This window comes from Dromiciops gliroides, chromosome 1 (assembly GCF_019393635.1).
Source record: "Dromiciops gliroides isolate mDroGli1 chromosome 1, mDroGli1.pri, whole genome shotgun sequence".
Classification (NCBI taxonomy): Eukaryota; Metazoa; Chordata; class Mammalia; order Microbiotheria; family Microbiotheriidae; genus Dromiciops; species Dromiciops gliroides.
In genome coordinates this window covers 640,616,999-640,640,741 of record NC_057861.1, presented here as the reverse complement: position 1 = coordinate 640,640,741, position 23,743 = coordinate 640,616,999, and positions in this window count along the sequence as shown.

Below are 23,743 nucleotides of genomic sequence, written 5' to 3'. Positions count from 1 at the left end.
AAATCTCAGAATAGAACCAATTTACCCTTGAGACCTCTGTTTTTCTTATTTAACTTCCTTAATACCCCCTTGAAAATATTCTGAAGGGACACTTGGTTCCTCTCCTCCTATTAATATTATTATATTATCATTATACAGCTTTTTCTAATTGCTCAAATAAACTTAACTTTCTAGGTTTATCTGGACTTGTGTTTAAATTTAAAGTTCTTACTTAGCTCTGATCTTTCCATTAGAAATGCTTGAAAGCCTCCTATTCTAATAAAAATCTAATTTTTACCCAGTAGGATTATACTCAACTTTACAGAGTAAATTACTCTTGGTTATAAGCATAAACTTTTTGCCTCTTGGAATATTGTTTCCAAGATCGCCTCTACTTTAAAACAGAAGCTGCAAGGTCTTGCATGATCCTGACAATTTGGTTCCTTGGTATTTAAACTCCTTCTTTCTGGCTATTTTATAGTCCTTTTTTCTTTTAAGGAACTCTGGGTTTTGGATATAACATTCCTGACACTTCTATATTGGAATTTTTTTCAGGAGGGATTCTTGCTATCTTTACTTTGCCCTGTGGTTCTAATTTGTCTGAGCATTTTTTACTTATCATTAAAAAAAATAGCATCCAGGCTTTTAAAAAATTATGGTTTTCGAGGATTTCAATGATTTTTAATTATCTCTGACCTGTTTTCCAGTTCAGTTGTTTTTGATATTCGATTTCTTATGTTTTGTTCTATTTTCTCAATCTTTTATCTTGTTGTCCCATGGAGTCATTGATTTCTGTTTGGTCATTTCTAGTTTTCAGAAGACCATTACTTGGGTAAGGTTTAACACCTTCTATTCCATGTTGTTTATTCTCCTTTTAATTCTTTCTTCAAAATATTCTATTTCATTTTCAGATCTTGTTTCATTTCATCTAGGTATTCATATAATTCTGATATAAAAAGCCCTCCCCCGCCCTGCCTTTGAATCTCTGCTTATGGTTGCTATATAGTTAACTTTGCAATTTTTTGGTACTGACTGGTTTTTTGTTTATCTCTCCACCATTAGTGCCTGAATTAGAGCTTTGCATCAGTTCCAGGTTCCACCCTCTGCTATACTTTCAGGGCATATGGTTGGCCCTCCTTGGTCGAACAGAATAGTCAGGCCCTGGAGTTTTTGTGCCATTCTCCACCTCCTGGGGCTTAGCCTTCCAGGATCATTGAGATTCTTAGAGCTAGATCTTCAGATCCCTTGTCATTTTAGGACAGAGCCCCTAGGGCCTGGGCTATCAGGGTCCAGAGTGCAGCTGCACAGTATTGAGGAGGACAGTTCAGTTCCTTTCCCTGGGGCTTTCTGAATTCTCCTGGGGTTTCTCATGGAAACTCTGTGATCTTAGAAAAGGGAGAGAGAAGGGGAAGGGCCCAGATTACTATGTGTATGCTTCTGGGGTAGAAGAAGTAACTTGCTATCCTTTTTTGTTATATTTCTTGAGTATTATTCAGTCTGGTGTGAACTTTGGGGTTTTGTTTGAATAGGTATATGAGAGCTAGGCAGCTTACCTCCTATTCAGATCTTGGCAGGAAGTCAGTGTTTTTGTTTTTAACATGAGTGCTATATTTCATCTTCCTTTTCTTAAAAAAAAATACATTTTTGATGGCTTTTATACTTATATCATAGTTATTTCCCACTTCTCTTCCAAATTTAGTCTTCCTTTGTGACAAAGAAAAACAATTAAAAAAAACAACCACCAATATAGAAACTTTGTCTGACACCGGATACAATATTTTGTCTTATTCGTACCCCAACTCTCTGCCATGAGAGAGGAAGTATGTTTTGTTATCTCTTCTCTAGGATCTTCATTGGTTTTTCCATTGCTCAGAGTACAACTTCCTTTTAGTGATCTTTTCATTTATATTTTTGTCTTCATTGTACAGATTGTTTTTTTGGTTCTATTTATTTCACTATAAGTAATGTATTTTATCAATCACCTTTTCTACACTTATTGATATAATAATTCGGGGGGGGGGGTTTGTTGTTATTTCTGATAATATGATTTATGTTTTTCTAATCCTGAAGCATTCTTGAATTCCTAGTGTAAATCCAACTTGGTCATAATGATTTTTAAAAATATGTTGCTGTAATCTCTTTTCTAGTATTTTATTAATATTTTTAATCAATGATTATTTGTGTTACTTGTCTATAATTCTCTTTTTGTACTGTATCCTTCCTGATGTGGAGAGCTATCATATTTGTCTTATAGAAAGAGTTTAGTGTGTATGTCTAATTTCTCTGTATTTGAAAAAATACACATGTAGCAATGAATTTTGTTCTTTAAATGGTTGATAGAAATATCATTTATTCATAATTCTGTGTAGAACTGGATTCTTTATCAGAATTTATTTATGGTTCAACACATTCTGAAATCATGTTATTTAGTTTATCTACTTCCTCTTGTTTTAATTTTGGCATTTTATAGTTTTGTAGAGGTCTATTTAATTTACATTTAAATTTTTGTTGCTATGTAATTTGGGACAGTTTCTGATCATTCCCTCTATTTGTTATAAATTATCCCTCTCATTTTTCATTCCGTTTGTTTGGGTTTGCCTTCTCATTTTTTAAAATCAATTTTTGAAAAAATCAAACAACAATTTATTGATTTTGTTGCCTTTTTTTAAAAAAAACAGCTTTTTGTTTTACTTAAATTACTGTTAATTTTTAGTTCTGCTTATCTCACCTTTATATTTAATTATTTTTCTCTTTTATGATTGTTTTGAGTTAGGTTTGCTGGTTTTCTAGTTGTTGCTTTTTTTTAATTACACACTCAATTCATTAATGTTCTCTTTTTCTCTTCTGTTAATGTAACAGACTCTCTCTCCTCTTTGGAGCATGTGCAAATATATTCTGTCTGCTTCCAGCTTTGCATGAGTCATCAATAGATGCAGTCTTCCTAATTGGTTGCTGAACAAGAAATGTTGATGGTGCAGGGTACCACTTATGGCAGAGATAGATTTGGGTTTTGCCCAACAGGTCTCTAGGAGATAGCTTTTAAGAAGATGAGATGTGACTCCAATCCAGAGCCCTCTGGACCACCACTCATCATTTGGAGCATGCTCTCAGTTATCTGGGCTTGGATTGGAGGTCCCTTGATGTTTTGCCTCTTATTTTGTGTCTCCTTTGCTCTAGCATTGTGTAAATATAGAAAGGTCCTGGACCAATCTAGCACTAGGAGGGTTGGGCTTGTGATAAGAAAAGCATTGGCATAGGAAGTGTTGGCATCAGAACAGGAGACCATCCAACATAACACTTGGCTGTTTGACCAGATACTGCCAGTGCAGAGGTGAAATCTAAAATTGAGATTTAATAGTCTTGGAAACAGTACTATGTTCAAATGAGGTTTAGGTATCAGCCTCTCAACTGAAGGTTCTAGGAGTTATTAGTGCATTCCCTTTTTTATATAAATATTTTATTATTTTCAAGTCACATTTAGAGATAGTTTTCAACATTTTTTTTGTAAGATTTCTAGTTTCAAAATCTTCTCCCTCCCTCTGCTCCCTCCCCCTTCCCCAAGACAGCAAGTAATCTGATATAGGTTATATATATACAATCACATTAAACATATTTCTGCATTAGTCATGTTATGAGAGAAGAATCAGAGAAAAAAGGAAAAACCTCAAAAAAGAAAAACAACAACAACAACAAAACAATAGAAATAGTATGGTTCAATCTGCATCCAGATTCCACAGTTCTTTTTTTTTTCTGGATTTGGAGAATATTTTCCATCATGAGTTCCCTGGAACCATCTTGGACCATTGTATTGCTGAGAAGAAAAAAGTCTATCGCCATTGATCAACACACAATGTTGTTGATACTGTGTACAAAGTGCATTCCCTTTTAATGAATCCATGATGCTCTATTAGTTAGCATTTCCTTTTCTGGGTGGGAACAAACTGCCTATCGATACTTGAATCATGTTTGTACATTTGGTACCATTTTTACTTTCCTCTCCCCCTTTGCTAGAGAAAACCCTATAATTTGAGCCCATAACCATAGCAACTTTATAAGTGGCAACTTTCCCTAGAGTAGCCATGATTGAGTGAATAAAAAATTGGAGTCTTCTTCCTCTGTAGAAAAGTCAGGCAACCCCAGAGCAGTGAACCCAATATATAACTACAAGGCTAGGTACAGAGTTTAAAGGGAGAAGTATCATGAATCTCTGTGAGTCCTGGTAGTGATTACCTCTAGCCTCTAAGCTAGATTAATATAAATATTTTGGGATATTAACTTTCCTATAAGACCACATTAGCCATGTCCAAATATTTTGGTATGTTAACATATTGTTATAATTTTCTCTAACATAATTTTAAGCTTATTGTTTCTGTTATTTGTTCTTTGACCTTTTCATTATTTAGGATATCATTGTTTAGTCTCCATGTTAGTCTGTACTTTTTGTTCTTATTTCCTTTATTATAATTTTAATGCATTTTGGTCTATAAAGAGTATTTAAGTTTTCTCCATTTGTGTATATGTTTATAAGTTTTTATCCTTTATCAAGTAGTGAATTCCAGGTCTAAATTCTACTACTCTGCGGACAGCTAGGTGGCACAATGTATAAAGCACCAGCCTTGGATTCATGAGGACCTGAGTTCAAATCCAGCCTCATTGCCCCACAAAAATAAATAAACAAATAAATAAATAAGTTAGTTAGTTAGTTAATTAAGTTATGGATAGCTGGATAAATGAATAAATAAACAAACAAATAGATAAAAATCAGGTTAATTAATTAATTAGTGGGATAAATAAAATAAATAAATATATAAATGAAAATTCTGCTACTCTAATTTGGTTCCTACTCTCTACTGAACATATCAAACTGAAGACCAGGACAAGATAGAATTCAATGGAGTTTTAGAATTTTTAAATAAGTAGCCACATTTCATTTTTATTAGGTTTATGTATCTTTATTTCAGCTAAATGTTATCGTTCTTTGATTCAGATAATTTTATTTTAAAATGCCTAAAACTTTGAACCTCTGTGGACACTTTTTTCAAGTTTGAATTTGAATTAAAGTTGTCAGCAGCATGTTTAATGTGATTGTACATATATAATCTATATCAGATTGCTTGCTGTCTTGGGAAGAGGAAAATTTGAAATTAGAAATCTTATAAAAACAAATGTTGGAAAATATCTCTACATGTAACTAGAAAATAATAAAATACTATTATGATAAAAAAAAAGTTGTCAGCAGCCAGTAGAAGGAATTTTACTTACATTTTAATTATTAAGTCATCCATCTTTAAACCTGTGGATGTTGGGGACCTGGAAAGGACTTGTCTCTGATATGTGTGTAGATGCAGAGAAGGTGGGGGAAAGAGAGAAGGAAGAATGGAAGTATCAATGGGGGGAAAACAAAGATTGAAGATATAAAATCAGCTCTCAAACCCAGAATTAGAAACCAGTGTTTGCACAATAATTACATGTAGGTAGACATGCGAGGCCACCATCTAAGATTCTTAACCTTCCCTACCCCAAATAAACTCAACTCTTAGTGGGAAAGAACTAAGGGAAGTACAACCAAATTCTGCATTCCTAAACTTGTAAGGGTTCACATATATTAATTTGTGCAATTGGACTACTTTCAAGATATACTGTAACCTGCATGTCTTCCATACAGTTTATTTTAGGACTTATGGCTAAGATCACTGCTTGAATAGTGGCAGGAATCTCACTTTCCAAACACCTACTGCAGTAAAAACTAAAAACATCATCAGACCGAATAATAATCAAGAAATTCCATGAGAAACTATAGTAAATTATTTCAGCTATCTCAGAACTACACAAAAAGTCATCCAGAAGACCATAGGCAATAGGAAAGGGGGCTCATCCATAAAACCAGCAAAGTGTAAGCAAACAAGATGAAAGTTTCTTAGAATGAGCAGAGACAGGCCTGAGATCCTCATAGCCTGCAAGGTTCCATACCCGGAGGCTGCAAGTGTGGACCAGGATGGTCAGAAACCCTTAACATGAACCTTGGAAATAACAAACAACATTCAGACTGAGACATCCCAGGCCCAGAAACTCTGAAATCTACATACAACACTGTCCTAAGAAACTCCAGAGGTCCTTGAAGAACCAGACCTCTGAACTTCCCAAATCCTACAACTACCAGTACTCTTAGCATAAACACATCAAGGAAGTAGGAAGAACTCAGGCAATCCAGGTGAAGACAAGTCAGGGTTAACCACCCTACCCAAAATTCACCAGGAAATAGAACCTGATCCAGATACAAATCCCCAATTCATGAATTAGGTCTGGAAATATGAGTAAACAAAAGATTATACTGGCCATTACAAAGAATTATTATAGATCCTTTTTTTTTTTTTGGTGAGGCAATTGGGGTTAAGTGACTTGCCCAGGGTCACACAGCTAGTAAGTGTTAAATGTCTGAGGCCAGATTTGAACTCAGGTACTCCTGAATTCAGGGCCGGTGCTCTATCCACTGTGCCATCTAGCTGCCCTTATTATAGATCCTGAGACAGTCAAATACCCAACCAAGAGAAGAGTAATTATAACAGTGCAGGCAAAGATTCAAAGAAAAAAATGATTTTCCACAAGGACTTTTTGAATACCTGGAAGAAATTATACAAAATATAAAAAAATGAAATAAATTCTCTGGAGGAAATACTTATAAAGAGAATAGCTTAGGACAGGAACTTCATAGAATTATAAAATGATAGATTTAGAGCTACAAGAGACCTTTGTGTTGTTGTTGTTCAGTTGTTTCAGTTGTGTCCAATTCTTTTTGATCCCATTTGGAGTTTTCTTGGCAAAGATACTGGAGTGGTTTGCCATTTCCTTCTCCAGCTCATTTTACAGATGAGGAAAAACTGAAGCAAAGTTAAGTGACTTGCCCAGGGACACAGCTACTATGTGTCTGAAATTATATTTGAACTCAGGAAGATGTCTTCCTGACTCCAGGCCTGGCACTCTATTCATTGCAACATCTAGGTGTCCCTCCTTGATCATCCCAATTCCTTATATGGCTACTGAGATATTCAAGCTTCTCTTCTAGAGAATTGTACCCTAATCATTGTAATCCTTCTCCTCCAAAGTCTTTCAGCTCTCTCAATGCTTATCTCCATTTTAAAGGCCAAGTCTACATGTACAACCCAAGACTATGAACTGGCCTTAATGGAGTCAATGTTTCATTGCAATTTCATATGCAAGCATCTTTTTTATTATATTATGTTACAGAATTGCTTATTTTATTCCAGAAACTAAAAATAAAATAAATTGTTAAAAAATACATTATGGGGGGGGCGGCGCAGCTAGGTGGCACAGTAGATAAAGCACTGGCCTTGGATTCAGGAGGACCTGAGTTCAAATCTGGCCTCAGACACTTGACACTTGATAGCTGTGTGACCCTGGGCAAGTCACTTAACCCCCATTGCCTTACCAAAAAAAATACATTATGTAAAAAACAAAACAAAACCAACCCCCCCCAGAATTGATGGGCCTGGGAGTACCACAGCATCTTCAGTCACAGAGAAAATGGTTTCATCCTTTGACCTTACTTATCTGATTAACAAGAAGTTAACCTTGACCAAGGCCCTCCTGGGCACACCCTCTATATTCCTAATAGCACAAAATTAGAAACAACATGTGTATCCAATGACCAGACAATGATTGAGCAAATTGTGGGCTGGTTCCCAATTTCATTCCAGGAGGTTTCTAAATTTCAAAAAAAAGTAGTCTTTTTTTTTTCCTTGAACACTCTGATTCATTATGTCCCAACCTTGGAGTCTATAGGAAAATCTCTTAAAGTTTAGGCTGGGATCATGTCTAGGATTTCCCCTAAAAGGGATAAACAGGTTTCCTACTGGGAAAGTTATGCAATATGGAAAGTAATATATGTCAGATATACATTATGAAAACTTTTTGTTTTCTCTGCTACGAAGGAAATGCAAAAGACTCATAAGATCATACTGACAAATACTTAAGTCATAAAATAGTTACTCATCATTCCTATCACATGGCACTCTTCTGGGAGGTAAAGACTCCTGGGAGACTTGTGTAACTGCTGAACAGATATTTCATTCTCATCTCAGATCTTTGAGGTCTGAGCGGATCATAAGTTGGGATCGCCTGGGCAGCTATGTGGCCTAGAAGATCAAGAGCTGAGCCTGGAGTCAGGAAGACCTGAGTTCAAATATGACTTCATACACTTATTAGCTATGCCACTCTGGGCAAGTCACTTAACCTCTGCCTCAGTTTCCTCATCTGTAAAATGGGGGTAATAACAGGACCAATCTCCCAGGGTTGTTGTGAGGATTGAAATAATATTTATAGAGTGCTTAGCAGAGTGTCTGACATACAGTAGTAAGTACTTAATAAATGCATATTTCCTTCCTTTCTTGTGGCAAGACAATTCATAGCTCAGGCTTTCTTAGCCAAGTGAAGTATTATTCTGGTGGTGGTCATCTCCTCCAAGAAAGTTGTTGCAGAAATCATCTTCTGATGGGCAATCAGCACCTGGACCCAAGAACTCCTAACCTGTTGTAGTCACAAGTTTGCCATCCCGGAAAGAAGCATTCATTATAGATATGATAACCTAGGCTCAAGAAAAGAAATGCAAAGAAGAGGTGGAAAATGAAGCTGTTTTTCCTTTGAACCCTGCTGGATGAATAACTCCTCCTGGCTCTTTGACCAATAGACTTTGGCACAACCCTCCCTCCTTCTACCAGTCACAGGGTCCAAGGACCAGCCAGGTCCTTGGTCTCAAACCAGAGGTCTCAAACAGGTCTGTTTATGTGTGTTCTTCAGCAAGAGGTCAGAACATCTGTATATCACCAGAAGTGGCCCAAAGCTTAGCTCCCTCTTCTCCACACCTCTGTCTTCCTCCCTGAATCACTCCTGACCTTTAGCAAGGAGCCATAGTATATACATGTGTCACCAGAAGTAGCTCAGAAATATGCTTAGTCCCATCAACCCTCTCACCTGAGCAGAAGAGGTTAACCAGGTTGATGAAGGGCCTTGTGTTCATGAGCTGAAGATTGGTCATGCAGTTCTGTTGACATGCAGTTCTTTTGTTGTTGTTATTGTTTTGTTTTTGTTTTGTTTTGTTTTGCAGGACAATTAGGGTTAAGTGACTTGCCCAGGGTCACACAGCTAGTAAGTGTCAAGTGTCTGTGGCCGGATTTGAACTCAGGTCCTTCTGAATCCAGGGCTGGTGCTTTATCCACTGTGCCACCTAGCTGTCCCGACATGCAATTCTAACTGTGTGATTCAATCAAAAGGTGTTCTCACCTAGTCAAGCCACCAGAGTCAAAAAGGGTATATTTCAACCCTGTTCTTAAACCACGTTCCCTTTGTAATAGGTAAATGAGCCCATTGGCTAGCCCAACAAAATTGCCAAGAGATATCTTTTCCTTTCCATTGTTCCACGTGTCATCTCAAAGTTTCTCTGAGTTGCAGAGTAATTTGTATGCTCCAGTACCAGTAAGAGGTGTAGATCTAGGGATGACCAGTAGGAAAGATAAATGGAAATATGGAGTGTTTTTCCCAGCCTCAAAATGACTCAGTGGGAGGTACTGGGTCCTTACTATTGCTAGGCAATCCTACTATACCTTGCTTATCAACTCACTATCTCACTCTCCACAAGCTCTCTTTCAAACCTTTTCATCCCTCCTCCAAGCTCTCATGGCTCCCCCTCCCCTCACTCTCTCAGCTGAGAACCTTGCCTCATAGTTTACAGAAAAATATTGAGGTCATTCGTTGTGAACTCCCCCTTCTCTCCTCCTTCCTTATCTCCTAAGACTCAGGTGCCTTCTGCCACTCTCTCCTCCTCTACTCCTGTCTCATTTGATAAAGTGGCCTTACTCCTTACCAAGGCTAGCCCTTCTCCTTATTCAAGCGATCCCATTCCAGCCCATCTCCTCCAACAGATTGTCCCCTCTATCATCCCCACTCTTTCACTTATTTTCAATCTCTCCCTCTGTACAAGCTCATTTCCTATGGCCTATAAACATGCCGCCCCCATCCTGAAAGAACCCTTACTTGATTCTTCCATCCCTGCTATCATCTGATATCACTTCTGCCCTTTGCAGCTAAACTTTTTTTTTTCAGGGCAATGAGGGTTAAGTGACTTGCCCAGGGTCACACAGCTAGTAACTGTCAAGTGTCTGAGGCTGGATTTGAACTCAGGTCCTCCTGAATCCAAGGCCAATGCTTTATCCACTGCACCACCTAGCTGCCCTTGCAGCTAAACTCTTTTCACCCATCACAATCTGGCTACCTCATCATTCCACGGAAACTGCTCCCTCTAAAACTGCTAATGATCTCTTAGTTGTCAAATCCAGTGACCTTTTCTCAGTTCTCATTCTCTACCTCTCTCTGACCTTTGACACTGTTGATCATGCTCTCTTCCTTGATACTCTCTAGGTTTTCAGGATACCACTGTCTCCTGCTCTACTTCCTACCTATCTGACTGTTCTATCTCTGTCTCCTTTGCTACATCCTCTTCCGGATGACACTTACTGACCACAGGTGTCCCTCACACTTCTGTCCTGTGTCCTCTTCTCTTTTCCCTCTATACTACTTTACTTGGTGGTCTTATTAGCTTCCATGGATTTAATTACTGTCTTTATGCTGATGACCCTTAAATTTACCTTTCCTGCCCCAGTTGCTCTGCTGACCTCCACTCTCACATCTGCAACTGCCTTTCAGAAGTCTCAAACTGGATAACCAGTAGACATCTTAAACTCAATATGTTCTAAATAGAACTCATTATCTTTCCCCCTAAACCATCCCCCACCCTGCCACCTTCCTTTTTTTGTAGATGGCAACACTGTCCTCCCAGTTATCTCAGGCTCACAACCTTGGAGTCATCCAGGATTCCTCATTATCTCTCACCCACCATATCCAAGCCATTGCCAAGAAGGGCCTGTGGATTTCACCTTTGCAACAACATCTCCTCTGACACTGCCAGCACCGGGTCCTCCTAACTAACCTCAAGCCTGGATTAGTGCAATAGCCTGCTAGTAAGTCGGCCTGCCTCAAGTCTGTCCCTATCCCAATTCATTCTAAGCCACTAAAGTGTTTTTTCCCAAAGTGCAGATCTGACCATGTCTCCGTAAACTCCAGTGGCTTTTGGTTACCTCCAAGAGCTAATACAAAATGTTCTATTTGACATTCAAAGACCTTCATAACCTATTTCTCTCCTATCTTTCCAGTCTTCTTATATCTTACTTCCCTCCATTTACTATTCAATCCCGTAACATTGGTCTCCTGATTGTTCTATGAACAAGACACCTCATTTCTTGGCTCTAGGCATTCTCTGTGACTGTCCCTCATGCCTAGAATCCTCTCTCTTCAGTTCTGCATATGGATTTCCCTGGATTCCTTCTAGTCCCAACTAAAATTCCACCTTCTACAGAAAGCCTTGCCTATCCCCTCTTAATTCCAGTGCTTTTTTCTCTTTCAATTATTTTCTATTTATCCTGTATATAGTTTGATATATATGTATATGTATATATGTGTGTGTATGTATACAACATACACACACACACACATACATGTGTATGTTCTCAAGGGGCTTACCCCATTAAATGGTAAGTTCCTTGAGGACAGGGACTTTTGCCTCTTTTTGTATCACATGGTAGGTGCTTAATAAATGTTGATTGATTGATTATGGAGCATACTACCTGAGCCCCGAGACAAGGAAGAGGTCAACAAAACCAAGCCACCATAAATCAGTTGAGTATGAGAACCAGGGAACTCTGTTTGAGATGGGTGTGTTATCAGGTCTACAAAGCTGCCTAGAAATCTTTTTTGGTATCATCCTATTAAGGTCACTGACCTAACTAACAAAGGAGACATGTGTCGATCAATCCTGAACAGTGTCATTCTAAAAGGATTGTAGTACTCTGCCAAGGAAGCATCAACAGGGAGAAAGATCTCAACTATGGGAGGAAAAGATCAGATAATGCTAAATTTCATGCTGGGAAGACAGATAAAACAAATGCCAAAAGGCTCTGGAGGCTTTGGAGGCGGCAACCATTGAGTAATAAAATCACAAGACATGGTATGTAAGAGAACTATGATGAGCAGGGACAAACCCAGTCTTCTCTGATACTGTGAGTCACCTGGGCCATGTAGGGCTTAGGGGAGTTTGACTCTCCCCTCAGTCCTAGGGTGGTGTATGTCTAGTTAATTCAGAATTGTGCAGAGGCTTTTGTAGCAGTAGCACGTGTACACATGCGCACACACACACATCACAGAGCCTCCAGGTCACTCCCTAAGACTAAGTAATAGAGAAAGTTCTGATGAGTTTAGGAAGAGGGAGTTCCTCTCCACCAGTTGTCTATGCTGTTGGAAATCATATAGGCTTTCTGTCTCTAGTCAAAAACAAACAATGGGGGCAGCTCAGGTCCTCCTGAATCCAGGGCTGGTGCTTTATCCACTGTGCCACCTAGCTGCCCCCATTGTAATGCACTAATCCTATAAAAAGGTGTATTAAAATTATCAGTGTATGTGATATAGGAGGCAAAAAAGGAGTTAATAGAAAAACCTAAGATCCAAGCTTTAATTCAGATATTAACTCCAAAAAGGAGTTAGACCCCAGTTAATGGCTAACTTACATGTCAGGATGCTAGGTTCTCTTACCCACAGAAATCAGTGCCCATAATGGAAGAGAGGGAGAGACCATGAAGACCTGAAACTATAACAATAAAGGAAATGACAGACTATAGAAACTTGGACTACAAATAAATGAAAAATGAAGATGTTTTGAAACTAGCTATGGGAACCAGAAAGAGACATGAGCAGAAAAGGCCAGATTTGTCCCCAGATTCACCTTATGACGCATAAACCCCCAAAACACACCTCCACTGAAAAAGGTACCTGCCTCGGGGGTTGGCTTAGGACCCCAGGAACTCCAAATTAGGAGAAACCCTCCCCTGTACCTCCCCAAGGTGGAGATTATTATAATGAGACTGATAAATCAATTTATCTATACTATAAATATAACTGTCTTTTCTTTTACTATTTGAGAGTTACCTTTCCACTATTCTGGTTCTCTCCCTGTGGTCACCCACAGTATTGCAATAAAACTTGGGAAACTGAGTCACTGAGTCTTATAATTCTTTTGGGACAACTCAATCAATTTTACCCCAAATTCCAGCCCACATCATATGCAGCTTATCCACCTATCAAATTGTCAACTTCAGAGGCAGAGATCAGGTTATCCCAACTTGCAGCTCTTACAATTCCTAGTAAGGTGCCCTGCATGCACAAACAACGGGTACAATGAATGTTTGTTGAATGGATGCCTCTCAGTTACAGAAAACAATTGCCTCCTTCCTTGTTTAAAATGGAAAGAGTTGCACATTTTGTAGATCTGCCTCTCACCATCTGTTTACCTCATCTTCCTTTACTCCCTATGGCTAAACTAGAAAGTCAGAATGCCCTTTCCCTCTACCCCCACCCTCTATCTCTCATCCCCTATGCCCCAGTATCTAGTTTGTTGGTTTTCTATTTCCTCTCTAGTTTTAACCAAGTCTGGACCTCATAAATTACAAGAGATGCAAATTCTACTATGATTCGCCAGTGACACTTAATAGATTTGACTCACTCCCTGTGTCCTAGAAATGATGAGGCAAATTGGCCTTTAAAAACACACAAAGAATTTCAAAGACAGCAGAATTCAGTGTCAAAAACTCTGAGCTGTGTATCAAGAGACAATGCTTCCCTGACTCCCTTCAAATCTCAACTAACGTTCCATCTTCTGAAAGAAATCTTTCCCAATCCCTTAACTGCAAGGGCCTTTACTCTGTCGGATCATTTCCCATATATCCTGTATGTATCTTGTTTTCTCCCCACTTAGACTGTAAGCTCATGGAGACCAAGGGCTATCTTTGGTTATCAAATGAGATACTTTTTATGAGTTACTTTGCAAAACTTGAAGGCCTATATAAATGCTAGCTATTCTAATTATTGTTATCATGATTACTAGTATTATTACTCTGTTTTTCTAAGTGCTTAGCATGGTTCCTGGAACACAGAAGGTGCTTAATAAATACTATTTGACTGACTTCTGGTGCTATCTAACACTAGCTTAGAATGTGGCTTTGGGATGGTAATTTCTCCCTCTCTGGGCCTTAACATTCTTCTGTAAAATAAGGGATTGGGTTTAGATAATTTCTAAGATTCCTTCTAACTCTGGTGTTCCATGATTCTCTTGCTTGGTTAGGCTCCAAGAATCATTCTCAAGATCTGGGGCCTGAAACTCTCACAAATAGTTTTCTGATGTATAGAAAGAACCCCGGGATAGAAAAATGTGAAGAGGGAAAAAGAAATGGTGCTGAAAGGGGCTGAAAGAGCCTTATAACAATTCACTAGCTATAGTTTTTACTCTCTGTGTCTCTCGCCAGCAGCTGGGAAATTAAGCTATGAATTTTTTTTTTAATGCCAGCCCTACAGGACTCTGCTTGCTGGATGATTATTTGCTCTTTGATTTGTGACTATGATTCAGTTTCCCTCCCCACCCCCCTTTTCTCCTGCTTCTGTTGTATTCAGATAGCCCAGAGTGAGAGTGAGTCACGTTTCAGTGTCTCTCAAACTCTATTGCTCCACAAGATGCTGTGACTGATAGGGAGCCTGTGGGTTCTATTGTGCCACAAAAGCTCCAGTCTTGATTCTGTGAAGTAATCTTTGTCCCAGGGTTCTCTCCTCCCTTTTGTGGTGCTGTCCCCCCCCGGACCTCTGTTTACTTCGTTGCCTACATTCCAAAGGAAAGGGGGCCATCAGCAGCTCCTTTGATCTACTTGCAAATAGCAACGATGGTAGCAACAACAACAGCTCACATTTATTAAATAGCACTTGTGTGCCAGGCACTGTGCTTGTTGTTGTTGTTCAGTCATTTAAGTTGTGTCCACTCTTCCTGACCTTGCACACCAGGACCTTCTGATCTCCATTATTTCTCAAACCAGCTTAGGGGAGAGGGAGTGATAGATGGCATCCGGTCTTGGACATAGGAAGTATTTCACAATCTACAAGCATTTATTAAACACCTATGATGTGCCGAGCACTATGCTAGAAACAGGGGATAGAAGGACAAAAGCCAAACAATCCCTGACCTCAAGGAGTTTACATTCTATTTAATGGAAGGTCAAGTCTCTCTCATTCAAATGTGGATTTGCCTTCTGAAAATACATTAAGGTATTGATAAATAATTGGTATTCTCCTTTTAGTTTAGACCAAATCTGCTACAATTCTTTTTTTAAGATATTTTTAAAAATTTATTTATTTATTTGGTGAGGCAATTGGGGTTAAGTGACTTGCTCAGGGTCACACAGCTAGTAAGTGTTAAGTGTCTGAGGCTGGATTTGAACTCAGGTCCTCCTGAATCCAGGGCCAGTGCACTATCCACTGTACCACCTAGCTGCCCCCAAATCTGCTATAATTCTTAATTCATAGGCTAATTATGATAAAAATTTGTTTTTATTTTCCCTAGTGATTAGTTTTCCTGGCAAATATATTAAATATGACTACAAATAAACACAACATGCTATAGTAAAAAGGCCCCTACCTGGCGTTGGAGTCAGGGAACATGTGCTTGAATCTTGGATCTCCTTACTTTCTGCACCATCTTGGGTAAGTAGCTCCTGTCTTTAAGTCTCAGTTTCTTTATCTGAAAAATGAGATGAGTTAATGAAGAGGAAGAGAGGGTGAAAACGATCACTACTCCTAAATTAACCAAACATTCCATTTGAGTGCTGGAGACACTCAGAGTGGACCAACAAAAATTGGCACTCAACCAATAAGCTTTTATTAAGCATCTACTATAATTAGGTTAAAAAAATTGACTTTCCCAAATTCTAACTGTTTTTCCATAGAAGAAATGAAACTGGAATCCAGCTTTCCTGTTTCCTAGTCCAGGGTGCCACATTATTCTGAGGTGAAGTCCCAGGCTTTGTCTCTCCAGCAGTCAAATATCTTTAATGGTGGAGGTTTTTTTTTTGCAGGGCAATGGGGGTTAAGTGACTTGCCCAGGGTCACACAGCTAGTAAGTGTCAAGTGTCTGAGGCTGGATTTGAACTCAGGTACTCCTGAATCCAGGGCCGGTGCTTTATCCACTGCGCCACCGAGCTACCCCCTCTTTAATGGTTTTTGACATCTTCTCCTAGATCCTTTATGACTTCTATCATCTCCCTGTAAAAACTGTAAAAAGACTTGTTGTCTTATCCTTTCCCTCTCCCCCCCAAACTTAAGATTCTTCCTTGAGTATCCACAAAATTCCTGGTTTCCTTTGAGGGATCCCTCATGTTTGCCAAGCAAAGATGATTGGATTCCCTTTCCTTCCCAATTTCCTTGGAGTTCCTACCACAAATGGGAGGGGAAAACCCTGGGACAAAAATTACTTCACAGAATCAAGACCGGAGCTTTTGTGGCACAATAGAACTCCCAGAAGAAGCGTGCTATTCTTCCCAAGTCTCCTTAATTCTTATAGTTAAAACATCGAATTACATAGCCCAGAGTAAGATGTGGCAAATTCTGTCACAAGGGCAACCATACTAATAGGTGGCATTTATATAGCTGTTTAATTCTTGGAAAGTACTTCACAAAGATTATCTCACTTTATTCCCACAACAACCCTGTGAGGTAGCTCATATTATCATTCCCATTTTAAAGATGAGAAAACTGAGGTTGAGGATAGTTAAGTGACTTGCTCAGGTTGCCCAGCTAACACTTTAAGGCAGAATTTGAATTTAGGTCTCTTGAAGCAAACTCAATGTTCTTACCCACTATGCCACCTAGAGGCCTTTATTGAGTAAATTTCTTTCTATGCCAACAATTCAATTCAGTTCAACCAAAGGTCCCTATCAAGTGGTTATGTGGTGTAAAACATTGGACTAATTGCAATATAATGTATATTAACTACTCAGCCCTTACCTTCACCTCATTTTACAGATGTGATCTAATAAAATGTAATAGAAAAGCTCACTGGCCCAGGAATCATGCATGGTACTAAGTTATCTCTGTTTCTTCTTCCAAGGAATCTTCTATGATAACATATATATGGGAGACATCTTGCTAGAGAGTTTTGTTCTACTGGATCAACTGCTCCTTAAAAAAACAACCAACAAACGATAAATAGGGTGGGATCTTGTGTCCTCTACCTCATTCAGTCAGCTATTACCTGGGCAGCTTTATTGGCACAATAGCTATTGCACTGGACTTATAGACAGGAGCACCTGAATTCAAATTTGACTTCAGACACTTGCTTAAGTGTGTGACCCTGGCCAAGACACTTAACTTCTCTTTGCCTCAGGTTCCTCACCTATAAAATGGGGGTAATAATAGCACCTACTTTGCAGTGTTGTTGTGAGGATTCGATGAGATAAAATGTGCAAATTGTTTTGGAAAACTTAAAACTCTGCATAAATGTGATATTATTACCTTAGGCTCCTCACCTTTAAAGCAGGGATCACAATAGCTCCAATTTAAAATGTAAAGCCCTATATAGATACTATTATTATTACCTCAGTTTCCTCACCTATAAAATAGAGATAATAGTCCCTATATTGCAGTGGATTTTGTGAGGTTCAAATGAGATAATATGTGTAAAGTATTTTATAAAACTGTATAAATATTGTTATTATTATTATTACCTTTGGGCTTCAGTTTCCCCTTCTATAAAGTAACGGCTATAGCATTAATCTTATAGGGTAGTTTTGAAAATCAAATGAGATAGGGGCAGCTAGAGGGCAAAGTGGATAAAGCACCGACTCTGGATTCAGGAGGCCCTGAATTCAAATCTGGACTCAGACACTTGAGACTTACTAGCTGTGTGACCCTGAGCAAGTCACTTAACCCCCATTGCCCCCCCCCAAAAAAAGGAAGTTTCATGGAGGGAGACACATGGGTTGAGATTTAAAGGATGAGTAGGAATTGGACTGGTGAAGATCGGGAAGAAAGACATTTCAGGCACAGTGAACATACTGAGCAAAAGGTACTGAGGCAGGAGAGGGCAAGGCTTGTGATAACAGAACAGATATGTCTGGAAAGGTGGGAAGACAAGATATGTCTGGAAAGGTGGGAAGGCTTGAGACTAAAGGGCCTTGAGATCCAGGACCTCTGACAACAAGGGACTAGTGAAGACAACTATATCTGGGCATAAAGATTAGTCTGGCAACAATCCTGTTTTCTAGGAGAGAGTGGGGATGGAGGAAGGGAAGTAGCAAGAAAACTAGAGAAGAGGACAATGTTACCTCGAGTCTTCTTTTGCCCATGTAACTACTAGCCCTTTTTAGGGATACTCATCCACCTTTGGTGTCCATCTTCACCCAATTCTCACCTGTGGCATGTGCGTTGGCCACACCCGAGTAAAACTGTCTAGGCAGACTGGCTAAACCAGGTTGAGGGTAACGGATAGGCTTCAATCCTGTTGGAGAGTTAGGAGGATGTCTACCCCAAGCGTGTGAAGACTTTCCCTTACAGAATGGGAGAACAAGAACAATTTGTCCCAACGATCACAAAGCAGGCACTGTGGAGAACTGAGAGCTTGGTCAGACATCACAGACGCCAAGGTCATCCACTGCATCCTGGGCCATCGCCAGTCATCCTGACTTTTGTTCTGCCACTGGACTTTGATGACTCTGGAGGAGATAGTGAGGCTGACAACTTTATGCAGCTCTGCCTCACTTCAATCCAATTCATGAGTGGGTCAAGACACTACCCTGTGATATCATTGGTCCTTTTCAAAAACAAAGGACAAACCACCTGATCTAACATTAACATTATCCTTCAACCAATCCTAAACTCATGAACACAAAGTCCTTCATCAACCTGGCTTCTGTCCTGTGGACACTTTACAGTTTATCCCTGTCTTTCTTAAACCAACATGTCCAGAACTAAACACAATATTCTAAAGGAGGTCTATCAAAGGTAGGTCCAGTGGGATTATTCCCCTCCTGTTCCTGGAAACTGGAAATCCTTCTAATGCAGCTTTTGGGGCTGCCTTTCTTGTATTCCCAGCACACAGCACAATGCCTGGCACATAGAAGATGCTTAATAAATGCTTATTTATTAACTGCCTGGCTTCTACATCACATGGCTGACTCACAATGAGCTTGAAGTCCATTAAAACTCTCAGATATGGGGCAGCTAGGTGGCACAGTAGATAGAGCACTGGCCTGGATTCAGGAGGACCTGAGTTCAAATCTGGCCTCAGACATTTGACACTTACTGGCTGTGTGACCCTGGGCAAGTCACTTAACCCTAATTGCCTCACCAAAAAACCAAACAAACAACTTCTCAGATACATTTTGGAACTGCTGTCTATCCATGTCTCCCTGTGTTATATTTGTGAAATTGATTTTTTTTTGTACTCTTGTGTAGGAATTTACATTTATTCCTATTGAATTTTATCTTAGATTCCACCCAATGCTCAAGCCTTTCAAGATCCTTTGAGACCCTGACTCTATCATTAAGTGTGTTAGCTATTTCCCCTAGATTTGTGTCATTTGCAAATTTAATGAGCATATGTATATTTTTCTGAGCCACTGATAAAAATGTTAAACAATACAAGGCCAAGTACAAATCCCTGGGGTCCTCTACTGGAAATCTCCTGCTTGTTGACACTGTGATGTAGAAAATAATGACTATAGACACAAGCTTTGGATAAACTTATATTAATTTATCAATATTATACCAATAAGGGATTGACCATGTGTCTCCCTAACTTCTCATGGTCCCAGGCCACGTGGAAGATGAGGCAGAGAGAAAGAGAACTTCAGCATGCCAGTTAGCACAAGCAGGAAAAAAGCTCCAAAAGAGGGTTTCTAGCCTTTTTTTGATAGAGGCGGGTCATTATACATCAAACAAATCTAACTGGTTAGCATACAAATCTAATTGGTTGACATGACTTGAAGGTGGGCTATATTATAATGAATTCTAGAGATGACATCAGACAAGGCATGCGAGACACTGCTGTCCCCCCCTCCCCCCAAGTTGGTCAGGGCAGAGTCCTTTGATCTAGGTATGGTTTAATCCCATCAGTCCTTTTATGAGTTTAGGGTCTGGGTTAGTATTTGATAGTGAGATTTGATAGAATCTCTCAAGGAGAGTTAACCTTTTGAATGGAGGAGCAGGGAGAACTAAGAAAATGATCTCCATTCAGTTGTTTCAGTTGTGTCTGACACTGTGACTCCATTTGAGTTTTTCTTGGCAAAGATACTGGAGTGGTTTGCCATTTACTTCTCTAGCTCATTTTACAGATGAGGAAACTGAGGCAAATGGGATTAAGTGACTTGCCATGGGTCACAAAGCTAGTAGGTATCTAAGGCTAGATTAGAATTCAGGAAGATGAGTCTTCCTGATTCCAGGCCTGGCATTCTGTCCACTGCACCACCTAGTTCCCTCAGGCTGGTGTCTTGAGATACCAGATTATATCTTTTTGTTTTGTTTTGTTTTGTTTTGTTTTTTGGTGAAGCAATTGGGGTTAAGTGATTTGCCCAGAGTCACACAGCTAGTAAGTGTCAAGGGTCTGAGACCAGATTTGAACTCAAGTCCTCCTGAATCCAGCACTGGTGCTCTATCCACTGCGCCACCTAGCTGCCCCACCAGATTATATCTTGTTGGGTATTCAGTAGGTGTTAAATTTCATAGCCTGCAGGTGCATAATTTCTACTCTTTCCTTGCATTATTTTTATTGATCAACTAACTCTGTCCTGCTTTAGGACAACTTTCGAAATTTCTAATGGAGATGATCTGAATTGGCATGATAAACCTCTCCATATCTGTAAAAGAAATCTCTGTGATCAGTTATTTGTTTGTCACTTCCTTTTCAACATATAGTTATTTGGGTTTATATAGATATCACCCATGGAAACCTTTTGATACCACTCTTAGATCTTAGACTCCATCTGGAGGTAAACCACTTTGGGTTATATTAGACAAATCCAATGACATGTGACGATTATCAGCATTTGGTAAAAATGATATTTGCTTGCTCCAAGTATTATGATCATTATTAATCATTATTATAGATTATTATATGATTTATTTGAGAGGGGAAAGGAAGAGAGACAGATAATTCCTACGGGAGAAACACCAGAGAGAGCATAGAATGGTGATATCACAGATGGAAATAGTGAAGACAGGAGAGACGTTTTTAATGGAAAAGCTAATAAACTGATCTGAAAGTCCCTTCTACAAAGAACCTTGATGAGTTCTGGGCACCAAGCTCAGATGAACTATATCCTAGAGTCCCAAAAGAATGAGGAGATGAGATTGCTGATCTTCTGTCAGTGATCTCTGAAAGACTGTGGGAAATGGAAGAGGGGTGGTGGAACTGGAGAAGGCAAATGTCTTGATCTTCAAATGGGAACAGCAATTATCTGCAACTATTCTACTGTATTCTGCTCTGATCAGACCACATCTAGCACATTGTGCTGAGCTCTGGATGCTCCTTTTAAAGACTGGATAAGTGGGAGAGTGTCCAGAAGAGATTAACCAAGATGGCAGAGGGCTTCAAGATTATAATATATAAGACTTATGAAGCATCTGCTGAAGTTAAGCTTAGAGAAGAAAATATTTTAAGAGGACATGATAACTACTTCAAGTTGTGAAAAATTGGTACCTTGATTTGCTTGAACCTCCCCAATTACCTAGGTAACTAGAACATCTGTATAAGGACTAGCTTCATTGGCTAACATACCAACAATCCTTTGTGAATGAGAATAAAACTATCTGGACATTCAGTAACTCTGAAGCCAAAGACTTATCTGACTTCAGGGTATGTAACTATGGATATGAACCTTATCTTCAGCTATGATTCTTTTTCTTTTTGAAGACATCTCCTCATCAAGACCTTGAACTGAATTGCCTATCACCAAGATGCCTTCTGATCTGTATATCAAAGGCCACATCTTCCCCCTCTGGAATTCTTCACACACTCGTTCCTCCCTTTGGATCATTTTTTTCTGGGAAACATCTTGATACAAGAAAAGATAAATAGGGGCATGGAAAGTAAGATGCTGCCATCAAAACCCTACAGAGTTTTGTCTTGTATTGTTGTTGCTGTTAACCAGTCACATTCATAGGTAAACATCTCACCATATTCCATCCTCTACTATAGAGACAGAGCCCAGGGCCTGGAGTCAGGAAGGCCTGAGTTCAAATCCATCCTCATACACTTCACTTACTAGCTGTGTGACTCTGGGCAAGTCCCTTAACCTCTGGCTTCCTCAAGCCTCTCAGATGTAAAATGGGCATAGTAGTAGCATCTACCTCACAATGTTATTGTGAGAATTAGATGAGATATTGGTCAAGTGAGATGTAGGAGTCACTTAATAAATGTTTTCTCCCTCTTCCCTAGTGGAGAAAGCTTTGAAATAGTCCCAGCTCCATCCCTGACTAGCTGATGGGCAAGTCTCATTATTCCTCTGGGTCTCCATTTCCTCACCTATAAAACAAGAAGGTTGGAATAGGTCATTTCTGAGATCCTGAGTTGATGGGCATTTGAAAATTTCTTACTAGTAGCTATGATTTTTTTAGGGTAGCTAGGTGGCACAGTAGATAGAGTGCTGGATCTGAAGTCAAGAAGACTAATTCCTGAGTTCAATTCTGGCCTCAGACACTTACTAGCTATGTGACCCTGGGCAAGTCACTTAACCCTCCTGGCCTCAGTTTCCTTATCTTTCAAATGAGCTGGAGAAGGAAATGGAAAGTCACTCCAGTATCTTTGCCAAGAAAACCCCAAATGGGTTCACAAAGAGTTGGACATGACTGAAACAACTGAACAACAACAAGTGGTGTTTTAAATTATAGAGTTAGTTTGTATATTAGTATAGTAAAAAGAGCAATGACAGTCAGAGGACCTCAATTTAAATCCCACCCTTGACATTTGCTACTCATGTGACTTGGGGCAAGTTACTTTATTCCATCTGTAAAATGAAAGTGTTGGGCAAAATTACCTTTAAGCCCTAGGTCAGTGATCCCATGATTAACGGATAGAGAGCTGACCTTGGAGTCAGGAAAACCTGGTTCCCACCTCTAACATCTACTCATTATATGACCTTGGGCAAGTAATTTAATCTTGGCAGAACAGCTGTCTCACTATGGAATCCTCTATACTGATGAAATCTGAAATCACGGGTCTGAAGATAAAGGTGTGTATATTTTATGTATATAGTATTTTATTGTATTACTGTAATATTGTATATGTATAGACACACAAATACATATACATTATGTATATATGTATAAGTGTACATATCCACATATCTATGAATATATACATATATACATATAATCATATTTGTCATATATCAGTACATTACCACATTATCTCACATATATCCCATGTATTATCATAATTATATAAAAAGAAAGTTGGTGCTCTATAGTTCATAAAATTCATAAAACGCATTATTAGTTATTAAACTACTAGTATGCTATTATTGAACAATATTCTGTAATTTGTTTGCTATTATTTTTTATATTGAACTATTCTTAGTTGGAGGGATGATCAGAAAAATTCCTTGATCAACTTAATGAGTTTAGAGGGGGGCTAAGCCTTTGTTTGGGAAGAATTCTCTATGAAGAATATAGACACACTCATTTGACCCATTCCTGAAAAGAATGATATGCATCGTAAAATCATAAGAGCAGCTTTTGACTTAGAGAAGACTTTAAGGGCCATAGAGAGAACCCACCTCTTCTATTTTACAGATTATGAACCTGAGGCCAGAAAGATTAGGTTAGCTGCCCA